At 36.8% G+C, this 11,329-nt stretch overlaps 1 long non-coding RNA gene across 1 annotated transcript; it reads right to left on the reverse strand.

The window, feature by feature from the left end:
- Window positions 1-7,052: 7,052 nt before the first annotated feature.
- Window positions 7,053-9,297, reverse strand: LOC130464282 (uncharacterized). The gene is made up of 3 exons (XR_008924656.1): window positions 9,202-9,297; window positions 7,271-7,340; window positions 7,053-7,159 (listed from the first exon to the last, which is right to left on the reverse strand). It is a non-coding gene; the product is annotated as an uncharacterized lncRNA (long non-coding RNA).
- Window positions 9,298-11,329: the final 2,032 nt, after the last annotated feature.

Consider the following 11,329-nt stretch of genomic DNA (forward strand, 5'->3'; position numbering starts at 1 on the left):
AGAAGACAAGCCCAGACTGTGATCTGAAATCATCTTTGTCGGTTTGGAAACTTGCGTCCGTATAGCCTTTAACAATTAATTCATCATCTCCACCATAGACCAGGAAGTCATCTTTGTGCCTTTTCAGGTACTTCAGAATATTCTTGGCAGCAGTCCAATGCGCCTCTCCTGGGTCTGACTGGTATCTGCTCGTAGCACTGAGTGCGTACGCAACATCCGGGCGTGTACATATCATAGCATACATTTTTGAACCAATCAATGATGCATATGGAATACCATTCATTCGTCTACGCTCATCAAGTGTTTTTGGGCACTGATTCTTGCTTAGAGTCATTCCATGAGACATGGGTAGGTAGCCTCGCTTGGAGTCCGCCATCTTGAACCTATCAAGCACCTTATTGATATAAGTGCTTTGACTAAGTCCAATCATCCTTTTAGATCTATATCTGTAAATCTTGATGCCCAATATGTACTGTGCTTCTCCTAGATCTTTCATCGAAAAACATTTCCCAAGCCAAATCTTGACAGAGTTCAACATAGGAATGTCATTTCCGATAAGTAATATGTCGTCGACATATAATACTAGGAAAGCAATTTTGCTCCCACTGACCTTCTTGTATACACAAGATTCGTCTGCGTTCTTGATGAAACCAAAGTCACTGACTGCTTCATCAAAACGTATATTCCAGCTCCTGGATGCCTGCTTCAATCCGTAGATTGACTTCTTTAGCTTGCATACCTTTTTAGCATTCTTTGGATCCTCAAAACCTTCAGGCTGTGTCATAAACACAGTTTCTGTTAAAACACCGTTTAAGAAAGCAGTTTTGACATCCATCTGCCATATTTCGTAATCGTAATATGCAGAGATTGCTAACATTATCCGAATAGACTTTAGCATTGCAACTGGTGAAAAGGTTTCATCGTAATCCACACCGTGGACTTGCCTGTAACCTTTTGCAACCAATCTCGCTTTGAAAACTTCAAGTTTCCCATCTTTTTCCTTTTTCAGTTTGAAAACCCATTTGCTTCCAATGGCTTGGTAGCCATCTGGCAAATCGACCAAATCCCATACTTGGTTTTCAGACATGGAGTGTAATTCAGATTGCATGGCTTCTTGCCATTGCTTGGAGCTAGGGCTCGTCATAGCTTGTTTGTAAGTCGCAGGTTCATCACTTTCAAGTAATAGAACGTCATAGCTCTCGTTCGTCAAAATACCTAAGTACCTTTCCGGTTGAGATCTATATCTTTGCGATCTACGCGGGGTAACATTTCTAGATTGACCATGATTCTCACTAGATTCTTCTAAAGATCTATGAGTTTCATCCTGAATGTCATCTTGAGCATTCTCTAGAGTTTGTTGTTCGACTCGAATTTCTTCGAGGTCTACTTTTCTCCCACTTGTCATTTTCGAAATGTGATCTTTCTCCAAAAAGACACCATCTCGAGCAACAAACACTTTGTTCTCAGATGTATTGTAGAAGTAATACCCCTTTGTTTCCTTTGGATAGCCCACAAGGATACATTTGTCAGATTTTGGATGAAGTTTGTCTGAAATCAATCGTTTGACGTATACTTCACATCCCCAAATCTTCAGAAAAGACACATTTGGAGGCTTTCTAAACCATAATTCATATGGAGTCTTTTCGACAGCTTTAGACGGAGCTCTATTTATAGTTAGTGCAGCTGTATTTAGTGCATGTCCCCAAAATTCTAATGGAAGTTTGGCCTGACCCATCATTGACCTGACCATGTCTAGCAAGGTTCTGTTCCTCCGTTCCGACACACCGTTCCATTGTGGTGTCCCAGGAGGAGTCAATTCTGATAGAATTCCACATTCTTTCAGATGGTCATCAAATTCATAGCTCAGATATTCACCGCCTCTATCAGACCGCAGTGCCTTAATCTTCTTGCCTAATTGATTCTCTACTTCACTCTGAAATTCCTTGAATTTGTCAAAGGATTCAGACTTATGCTTCATTAGGTAGACATAACCATATCTACTGAAGTCATCAGTGAAAGTGATAAAGTAGCTGAAACCACCTCTAGCATTTGTACTCATTGGTCCACATACATCTGTATGGATTGAACCCAATAGTTCATTTGTTCTGTCTCCAACTTTAGAGAAAGGTTGCTTTGTCATTTTGCCAAGTAAACATGATTCGCATTTACCATAATCCTCTATGTCAAATGGTTCTAGAATTCCTTCCTTTTGAAGTCTTTCTAAGCGTTTCAAGTTTATATGGCCTAATCGACAATGCCACAGATAGGTGAGATCTGAATCATCCTTTTTGGCCTTTTTGGTATTTATGTTATATACTTGTTTGTCGTGATCTAATAAATAGAGTCCATTGACTAATCTAGCAGATCCATAAAACATCTCTTTAAAATAAAACGAACAACTATTGTCTTTTATTAAAAAGGAAAATCCCTTAGCATCTAAGCAAGAAACTGAAATGATGTTTTTAGTAAGACTTGGAACATGGAAACATTCTTCCAGTTCCAAAACTAGCCCGGAGGGCAACGACAAATAGTAAGTTCCTACAGCTAATGCAGCACTCCGTGCTCCATTTCCCACTCGTAGGTCGACTTCACCCTTGCTTAACTTTCTACTTCTTCTTAGTCCCTGTGGATTGGAACATAGGTGTGAGCCACAACCTGTATCTAATACCCAAGAAGTTGAATTAGCAAGTATACAGTCTATAACGAAAATACCTGAAGATGGAACGACTGTTCCGTTCTTCTGATCTTCCTTTAGCTTCAAGCAATCTCTCTTCCAATGCCCCTTCTTCTTGCAGTAGAAGCATTCGGATTCAGAAGTGGGTTGACTGACCTTCCTCTTTACAGATTTGGCGCCAGTTTGCTTAGTTGGGTTGGCCTTGTTGCCACCTTTCTTAGCATTCCTCTTCTTTCCAGATTTCTTGAACTTGCCCCCACGCACCATAAGCACATCCTGCTTATCACTTTTGAGCGTCTTTTCAGCGGTCTTCAGCATACCGTGAAGCTCAGTGAGCGTTTTATCCATACTATTCATACTGTAGTTCAGTTTGAACTGATCATACCCGCTATGAAGAGAATGGAGGATGGTGTCTATAGCCATTTCCTGAGAAAATTGCTCATCCAGCCGACTCATATTCTCAATGAGTCCAATCATTTTGAGAACATGTGGACTTACGGGCTCGCCTTTCTTAAGCTTGGTCTCAAGAATTTGCCTATGAGTCTCGAATCTTTCGACTCGAGCCAGATCTTGAAACATGTTCTTCCACTCACTGATGATTGTGAAAGCATCTGAGTTGATGAACGTTTTCTGCAGATCTGCACTCATGGTGGCGAGCATTAGACATTTCACATCCTTGTTGGCATCAATCCAACGATTGAGGGCTGCCTGAGTGACCCCGTCGCCTGCGGCTTCGGGCATCGCCTCTTCTAGGACATACTCCTTTTCTTCCTGCATAAGAACTATGTGCAAGTTCCTTTGCCAGTCAAGGAAGTTCTTCCCGTTCAACTTCTCCTTTTCGAGAATTGATCGAATGTTGAATGAATTGTTGTTTGCCATATTTAAAACTACAATTGAAAAGAATAAACAAATAAATAACCATTCACAGTTTCTCTTAATAAACTTAATTTCTAGCGTACATGCATAATTCAATGTTTATTAAGCATTTTATTCAAGTTATGTGTTCCGGCAGGTGTGAATAAAATGATTCCAAGATCCTAAAATCATTGAAGAACTAAGCACTGTTTGTCGACTTAATCCTAAAACATCTTAGGTAAGCAAAATCCTTTTGCTAATAGTCTAGAAACTATTCTTGGTTGATAGGTACGTCTAAGAACTTATTAGGTAAACCTATCGATTTTGCCACGACATAAAAGGACTCCTTACTTATATCGTTGAGTTTCACCAAAACTAACATGTACTCACAATTATTTGTGTACCTTGCCCCTTTAGGACCAATAAGTAACACCTCGCTGAGCAAAAACTATTACTAGATTGATGTAAAGGATATCCAAGCAAGTGTATATTTTGGCATGGCACCTTTTAACTCAATTTTTAAGTTTGGAACTTAAGGCTCTTACTATGTTGGTTAGATTTTAAGTGAACTAAAATCCTTAATCATGCAACATAATCAAGCTTTTGATCTCATGCATTTTAAGACATATTTAAAAGCAATAAATAACTTAAAACATGCATAAGATAAATGTGATCTAGTATGGCCCGACTTCATCTTGAAGCTTTAACTTCAAGATCCGTCTTGAAAATCTCCGTGGGAGGCACCATTTTCTTCAAATAGGATAACTATAATTAAAACTAATTACAACTATTTGATGGTACGCAGACCATATTTGAATTGAAAAACAACTTTGGTACTTTAGACCAATTACATTCAATTAATGGTACGCATACCATATTTTCTATCCTATTTGGGCCATACTAGTCACTTCATAACCTGCAAAACAGTACATATACAATATATGCCATTCACCCATTCATTATCATGAATGGCCCACATAGCTGGTTAGTAAAACACATTATGCATCACGTAAACATTTGCAGCAATTAATCAAGGGCACCAATAATCTACCAATTATTCAGTCCTTATTAATTCTAATCAAGTTGTTTTAACCTTAAGGATTTGTAGACCTAATCAAGAGTTTATGACTAAAAGGGGCTCCCACTTAAACCAATAAATTCATATGCTTTACTAATTTTAAACATAAAAATGTATTTCTAGTGTAACCGGAAACATACAAATTTAGTTAAAATTTAAAGCTCATATAAATTTATAATTGAATCCAAAAAGTTTAATTTAATTTCAGTCGTATTTAAATTAAGTCATGATTTTAATTTTAGTAAAATAATTAGAATAAATAAAATTTATTATAATTACAATATTCAAAATTAAAATCCAAGAAAATAATTTAAATTATTAATTTTAAAATTAATTAAAATTATGTAAACTGAAATTTTCAAATTAAAATTTCAAAACGATCTAATTGCAACGCAACAACCCCACGCAACGTACGCCCATGGGCCACACGCACACAGCCATCGCTGGCCATGTGCGCGCAGCCCATGCGCTGCGTCGCATCGCTGCTGCTGCTCTCCTTCGCAAGACATCATGCGAGCTGGTGCTCGCTACGCGCGCCATCACTCGTGCGAGCCATCGCTCGCTGCGCGACGCATCGACGCTGGGCGTAGCACTCGTGGCACGCGAGCTTGCGCTCGCTCCGCGCGAGGCTCCGCACGCTTGCGCGAGGCAGTGCGCGTTGTGGCGCAGCTCGCTTGCTGCCCACACGCGACTGATGTGCCTGCTTTCGCCCTTGCCCATTCGTCCATTGCTCACAGCCCACGACACAAGGCAGGGCTGCTGCCTTGTGCTCGTGCACCATGGCCTTGCTCATTGCATTCATGCCGCATGGGCGACGAGCTCCCTTGCTCGTCGTCACATGCCCGCACTATACAACACCCCTTAAGGGTAACTCGTAGCGTCCATTGCTTTGTGCGTGCAAGTTATATGAGCGAATCGCATAAAATTTAAAAAATTTATATTTAAAATTAATGACAAATTAATAAATAATATTAATTTCATAATTTTAGGGCGAAAAATCGAAAATTTATTATTCAATTGATTTCCGATTAACATGGATTCAAGCCTAGGTCATAAAAATTTAAAATTTATCATAAATTTACAATTTTTATGGTGGTTTTTAATCATAGGTATCTAATTAAATTATAATTAATTATGAAAATCAAATTAATTCTAAATTATTCTAATTTTCAACAAATTAATCATAATTACAAATTAGATTGCATAATTAACAAGGCTAGGCATTCAAACTTGTTAAACATATACAGTAGGTCAATCAAAAATTCAAGATTTATCAACAAGAATCGCAAATACTTAATTTAACATCTTAAAAATACGAAATTTTGCATTCGAAAAACTAAAACCTTCGAAAAGTCATAGTTAGGCTTCGAATTTGAGAATTCTGGGTTCGGCAGAAAAATACTTTTTTTGTCAAAATGTTAGAATGCCTTTTACATGCGGAATTGACACAAAAATCACTCGATTTGGATGAGTAACGAAGAAACTGCCGAAAAACTGCGTACGTATAATTAAACACTAGTGGAAAAAGGGTCATTTGCATCGCACTTTTAAGCATATTTGCGTCGCACATCGTGCGTGGCAAAAGCTCTCGACGCAAATGACTAAAAGTCATTTGCGTCGCACATTTGTGCGACGCAAATAACCTTATTTGCGTCGCACATTTATCTAATGTGCGTTGCAAATAACTTTTCAACATGGTGCCTGAAAAGTCATTTGCAACGCACATTAGCTAAATGTGCGACGCAAATAAGGTTCATTTGCGTCGCACATTTAGCTAATGTGCGTTGCAAATGACTTTTCAGGCACCATGTTGAAAAGTTATTTGCAACGCACATTAGATAAATGTGCGACGCAAATGACTTTTAGGCGCAAAAAAAAAAAGTTATTTGCCACGCACAATAGCTTAATGTGCGACGCAAATGACAATTTTAGCGCCAAAAAATTAAGTCATTTGCCTCGCACATTGAGCTAACGTGCGTTGCAAATGACTTATTTTTTTAAAAAAAAATATTCGTTTTTTAATATTTTAGTTGGAAATTCCGACATGATCGTCTTTGAAATTAGACGGTTCATTCCCAATACCGGGAATACATTTATAATTAATACCTGTCACAAAAGTTTACAACGTAATTAACGTTCCCAATAAAAGGCAATTAAATTCGTCATAGATCGATCAACCAACATGTTACAACAAACATAAAATTATTACAACAAAGGTACGTAGCTAGCTAGAGATCAAGTTCATATTACAAATTAAGCTAAAAATTCGACATTGTTCATGAAGTAATCTGCCCAAAAATCTTTCACCTCATTAATCTCCTCCGCTGAATAAGGCACTGTTCTTGAAAAATCCTAAAAAAGTGTAAATAATTCAATTTATTAACGATTGATCAATATAATAGTTTTGTGTACTTCAATTTATTATATAAAGTACGTAGTTTATGAGAACATACCTTAGTAAGATCTTGACTATTACCATGATTCATTATTATGTCGTACATAAAACGCATGACGTAGTAGCCACATTCTAGTGATCCCGGTTGTTGAGCACACTAATTGCATTAAAATAAATAACACAAGTAAAATTTCTATCACATTGTATGTTATAATTTTGAAAAACTTATTTCTTAGGTAAATAATAAACTAATTATATATATATATACCTGTGCTGGAATCCATGTTAATTTAGTTCCCTTAGATTGTCCACCTAGTCTCTTGTAACTCCGAAAAGCACTACACATTCGATAAAATATGCAATTATATATACTTTGTTTACACATGTAAATGCAAAGAATATTTTACATGTAAGTGCAATTATATACTTTGTTTACACATGTAAATGCAATTATATACGTAGTAGTCACATTTAAGGCTATTTGGGTCGTCCTAGGTCATTTTTAGGCAAAAATGATGTTTTCGAACCCAACTTTGAACCAAAGAACCTAAGGAATGTTTTCAAACTTATTACACGTCTCATATGCATAGTTATAACTTTGTAAGGCCCTTTACAATCTATTATTTCACATTTAAGGCTATTTGGGTCGTCCTAGGTCATTTTTAGGCAAAAATGATGTTTTCGAACCCAACTTTGAACCAAAGAACCTAAGGAATGTTTTCAAACTTATTACACGTCTCATATGAATAGTTATAACTTTGTAAGGCCCTTTACAATCTATTATTTCACATTTAAGGCTATTTGGGTCGTCCTAGGTCATTTTTAGGCAAAAATGATGTTTTCGAACCCAACTTTGAACCAAAGAACCTAAGGAATGTTTTCAAACTTATTACACGTCTCATATGCATAGTTATAACTTTGTAAGGCCCTTTACAATCTATTATTTCACATTTAAGGCTATTTGGGTCGTCCTAGGTCATTTTTAGGCAAAAATGATGTTTTCGAACCCAACTTTGAACCAAAGAACCTAAGGAATGTTTTCAAACTTATTACACGTCTCATATGAATAGTTATAACTTTGTAAGGCCCTTTACAATCTATTATTTCACATTTAAGGCTATTTGGGTCGTCCTAGGTCATTTTTAGGCAAAAATGATGTTTTCGAACCCAACTTTGAACCAAAGAACCTAAGGAATGTTTTCAAACTTATTACACGTCTCATATGCATAGTTATAACTTTGTAAGGCCCTTTACAATCTATTATTTCACATTTAAGGCTATTTGGGTCGTCCTAGGTCATTTTTAGGCAAAAATGATGTTTTCGAACCCAACTTTGAACCAAAGAACCTAAGGAATGTTTTCAAACTTATTACACGTCTTATATGAATAGTTATAACTTTGTAAGGCCCTTTACAATCTATTATTTCACATTTAAGGCTATTTGGGTCGTCCTAGGTCATTTTTAGGCAAAAATGATGTTTTCGAACCCAACTTTGAACCAAAGAACCTAAGGAATGTTTTCAAACTTATTACACGTCTCATATGCATAGTTATAACTTTGTAAGGCCCTTTACAATCTATTATTTCACATTTAAGGCTATTTGGGTTGTCCTAGGTCATTTTTAGGCAAAAATGATGTTTTCGAACCCAACTTTGAACCAAAGAACCTAAGGAATGTTTTCAAACTTATTACACGTCTCATATGCATAGTTATAACTTTCTAAGGCCCTTTACAATCTATTATTTCACATTTAAGGCTATTTGGGTCGTCCTAGGTCATTTTTAGGAAAAATGATGTTTTCGAACCCAACTTTGAACCAAAGAACCTAAGGAATGTTTTCAAACTTATTACACGTCTCATATGAATAGTTATAACTTTTTAAGGCCCTTTACAATCTATTATTTCACATTTAAGGCTATTTGGGTCGTCCTAGGTCATTTTTAGGCAAAAATGATGTTTTCGAACCCAACTTTGAACCAAAGAACCTAAGGAATGTTTTCAAACTTATTACACGTCTCATATGCATAGTTATAACTTTCTAAGTCCCTTTACAATCTATTATTTCACATTTAAAGCTAATTGGGTCGTCCTAGGTCATTTTTAGGCAAAAATGATGTTTTCGAACCCAACTTTGAACTAAAGAACCTAAGGCAAAAATTTAGGCAAAAATGGCATTTTCATATGCATACTTTACTTACTTGTTTAGTGGCTCCTTAATCATCAAATTTCTCTTCTTCTGTTGAGAATCAAATATGTAGACCTCACGTTTAGACAAGCAAAGAACTAAAAGCATCCAGTGACTCCTACATACAAACAATAAACGTATGTAGTTAGAAAAAAAAAAGTTAAATTTATAATAATCAATTAAAAACGAAGTTCAAAGTAATTTTCATACTTTTCGTAGTATGGACATAAGATGAATGTCTTAGAACTAAGTGCACTCATGGACCTCGTCATGTACAAAAGAATTCGATCTGCATCGGACTTTAACATGGTGGCCGAGATCATCTCCGGGCACATGAATCCAATACTATTGGGGTGAAAATCATCGTGAAAACACAAATCACTCAAAGCCCTATAATATAGAGTGTAAGAACGTTAAGACAATCATAAAAATCAAATTTAGGGGCAAAATATGAATTTAGGTAACTCACGTAGCAAAAACTTGTATTATTGATATATTGAGCCATGCTCCCGAGAGAAGTTGATCGGTGTCTTCAACGGTGACACTAATTTCAAAGTCCTTTTCCATATTGAATGTCCTTTTAGTGCAATGTACCTTAACGTGCTCCCCTTCTTTTAATCCCAACATCATAGTTTTCATCACATTGCACTTACCACTCAAATTTTGCACTTTATAATTTTCAAGGAAATAGGTTTTTGATTTAGTGTTGGACGCTTTTGTTCCACTTCCCCCAACCACTATCTCTTTCCCTTTGTTCCCTTTCCCTTTAGGCTCTTTACTTGTAGGCTTGTTTACCTGAGGTATGATTTTCAAATAACGATATACATATTAGTGAGCATACATGGTATAATAGTTCTACTTCAAATTATCATGCATATGTTAGTTACCTCCTCATTCGTAAGCGACACCAAATGCTTTGGCCACTGAGTGAAGGTACCATGAGCTTGAGCAAGTTTCTTAATATATTGAGAAGGCACGGGGACGGGAGCTTCTTTGTACGCGGGCTCAAAATCATCAACGCTCACTTTCACGTTATCGGACGTGACGTCGTTGTGGTGATCAAGGAGCAACTCTGGACATATGGTACCATAGGCAACAAAGACTTTCTCCGAGCCTATGTTCAGGTATAGATGGCACGGGACAGGTTCCTTATTATTTATTTTGAACAATAACGCAAATACAATGTAACATGTTAGAAAAGTTCAATAGAATTAACTAGAAACAAAGTACTTGAAAAACACAAATTATCATACCGTAATGTCGGCAAATGGATCTAAACCCCCGGAACGACAACTACTATGAACATTTGCGTCTATCCTCATATGGCTTGGTATTTGGACACCAAGTTCTTTAGCAAATGTGATAAATTTCTCCATGACCATGGCATCCATCTTGGAGTTCATCTCTTGTATTGTCTCATCTTTGACCCTTTTGGTCACTCTTGCTTCCATTTCCTCCATCTCCGCATCTCCATACAGTCGAAAGCTACGCCGCTCTCCGGTCCCCCACACAACTTTGATGCCTACTCCACCACCAAATGTTAGTGGTCTCCCTTCTTTAGTCTTACCAAGTGCACGAGATAAGACATCATCTCGTGCACTTTTGGGAACAAATTCCCCTTCATCTTGTTTCCTTTTCCATTCATTTTACATGAAATCAAATGGTTTTGAGAAAAGTTCAACACTTGGTTTCATATTTAAGAACATATATGAAATTTGAGGAATCACAACATTACGCAAAATTGTTAAATGAACTTACAATATTTTCTTTGACCTTTTGTGTGCCCTGATCCGGCAAGTAAGGATTTCCTTTCTCATCTGGTACCGATCTTGCAAGAAGCCATAAACATGTCCTACTCGGCAAACTTGAAGAAATTGTAGACGCAGAGGAACCTTCAGATGACGAAGAAACTGAGGGAATGTACCCTTTTCTCTGCCATTCACTTGTCATTTCAGCATATGATTTCTGTCCCATATGATGAGGATATATGTTGAAAGATTGACTTTGTCTTGCTTTCTCACTTATTTCCTAATTTTAGGGGGGTAAAAGAAATTATTACAACAAAATAAAACTTAGATTATAACAAGACTTTAAATAAGAATAATTTTTATACCTCAGCTTCTTCGGAGGTACGTATCTTC

This window comes from Spinacia oleracea, chromosome 6, assembly GCF_020520425.1.
Source record: "Spinacia oleracea cultivar Varoflay chromosome 6, BTI_SOV_V1, whole genome shotgun sequence".
Lineage (NCBI taxonomy): Eukaryota > Viridiplantae > Streptophyta > Magnoliopsida > Caryophyllales > Amaranthaceae > Spinacia > Spinacia oleracea.